Genomic DNA, 2,552 nt, shown 5'->3' on the forward strand with positions numbered 1-2,552 from the left:
CCTACTTCACTGTAGTCCATTCTCAGTGGATGTGCACTGGTTGCTTCAAGTTTCTACATCACACTTGTAGAAGTTGCATACTGGAACTGGATTGACTGCTAAACTATTTGTAAATCCTGCTGGTAGGCCCCGCCCCTTAAAATCTGATTTTCAATGAGCACAGAGAAACTTTCCACTTTTACTGTGAAAACGTCCTTCTAGTGTCAAACTCTGCACGAATTTTAATTCAAATATTGTTAAATTCTGGTTGGTGAAAACACAGACAACCTCTCATGAAATAACCAAAACTGTTACATCGCTCACTGTAAAAAGCTGATTGAAATAATAGGTTTTCGGGGCCTTTAAGGAACCTAGGAATGTTGCACTAAACTGGAAAATTCACACTGACCTCGGCACATGATGTGAATCTTTCAATGTAATGCGTTTTTGCTTCGATATGAAACGTTTGTCATATTTGACAAACAAAACATGTAAGTACTCTGTATTTCTTTGTTTGCCCAAAAATGGGCTTTTCAATCATTTTTCCACTTTTTTAGGTCTTGTGGAAGGCGAAATATGGAATATTTATATATTTGGAATAATAATATAAGCAATACTGTCACCAGACAAGGACAAAATTATTTTATTCTACAATATTTGTGCACTGCAACACAGTATGATTGTGGTTAGGACACACTGTGGTTATTAAAAAGGTTTGGTTAAAGCTGCACTAGGTCATTTTTATAAAAATACTTTTTTTGTGTGTTAAATACAGACGTTTTGGGACCCTGGGAGACTCAACTATCTTCAAGCTTCCAACCCAATGCTTCTTTCTGTCTTTCTCGGCTTAGCTAGGGAAAAATGGCAACAGTTTTTAATAAAACAAACTTTATTTGCAGAGTTGTGAGTTTTGTCTCCTGCATGAACCTCCACATGCTTCCTTTCTGCGTCTTTACATAAAGGGCATAATGATTCCTGCAATGTTGGCACTGGACATAAATCCTGAGGTGTGGAACTCTCCAGTATGAGAATCATTTGGGAGGATACTGAGCTGGAGAAAGACTGGCATAGTTAAAGCTTAAGGGAAAGCAGTTTAGCTTAGCTTCTGGGGAAAAAAATGACATCAAGGACAAATATTCGCACGGGACTCATATAGTGAGGAGGGTAGTACTATCAATACACCTGTCTCAAAGAGAATTGGATTTGCAATTTCAGCACATCTTTTTGCTAATCATCTCCCCCTAATTGGCAGAAGTAGAAGCCATTTCCCTGTAATGAACACCTCTCTGCTCATTATATAAAGAACAATAGAGCATAAAAATGAATCACTTTCAATGTGTTCCCCAAATTGCCTCACAGATAGAGACTTTCTGTGCCGCTGCAGTGAATCTTCCTGACGGTGGAGCGGCGCAGTGCTGCCTCGCGAGGTCAGGTAGCATCGATGACTTCCCCTCCTCAAGTTTGCTCCCTGGGAAGAGGACCAACTCTTCCCTTGAACCTCTTTGCCTTTTATGGATCGGATGTACTCTTCCTCACCCATTAGCTTGCCTGATGGTAACATGGCCTCATTGCAGACCGGCTCACGCTCTGCTCAGCTCAGCTCAGAGAGGCCAACTGTGGAGTTTAGTGCAGGTGGGAAAACTTTATATTAACCTGCAGTCTGTTGCACCAGCAGGACGTGTTACATCGCAAGTTAGGGTGTTAAGACAGTGCTCACAGAACATTTAAAAATAGTTTGATACTAAGGTTGTGTTAGTTGAATTATTATCTGTACAGCTTATAAAAGCTTAAAGAGATAACGTCAGCAAAAGTGAATTTCTCCCACCCTAATCAGGAGAACTGCTGGCTGACCGATATTGGCTTTATGAGCCTTTAGAATATTATAGACCATCCTGGCTGTGGGTCTCACAATATTGTTTTACACGTTCATACAAAAATAAGATAATGTTACAATCAAAATTACTTAAAAATGACATATTTTCTTCACAGGGACTTTAAGGGAGCACTGCAGTGTGTGTGTAAATGGTTTGTTCCACAGAGAAATGCTCAAATGAGATGTTTGACTTGATTCGGTGGAACTGGTGGATCTCTGTGCAGCGTTAGCGAGCATTAAAATGGCACTGACTGACCCAAGAACTAATGTAACACCTCAAGACAGCTGTGATATTTCTGCCAGTGACTAGCCCAGACATGAGCAAGACGTTCACAGTTAAATTATTTGAACTTTCACAATAAGTGGCTGGGTTCAGACTGAATTGCTGACATGAAATTCATGTGAGTTGCTGTGATATCTGATCCCTGTTTCTCTTGATACAACCGTCCAAACAACCTTGGCGGCAGTTCTTTACTTAGTGTTCCAAACTATGTGCTGTACATCTCCGAAAGTGTGACCCAAAAGATTCAACTTTAGTGACAATGTGCTGCCATTGTAACCGGTGTATTCACGTTCCGTGCTGACCGCATATCGCTGCAGTGACAGTGTGGTAAATACAGTGTGACCAGAGACTGTAGCAGGGAGCCTTGTTAGCACCGTAGCCCGCGGACGTGAGATAAACTCAAAGGACGGGCAACAC

Source organism: Morone saxatilis, unplaced genomic scaffold, assembly GCF_004916995.1.
Source record: "Morone saxatilis isolate NCDOM2014 unplaced genomic scaffold, NCSU_SB_2.0 Contig10, whole genome shotgun sequence".
In the NCBI taxonomy this organism is placed as follows: Eukaryota; Metazoa; Chordata; class Actinopteri; family Moronidae; genus Morone; species Morone saxatilis.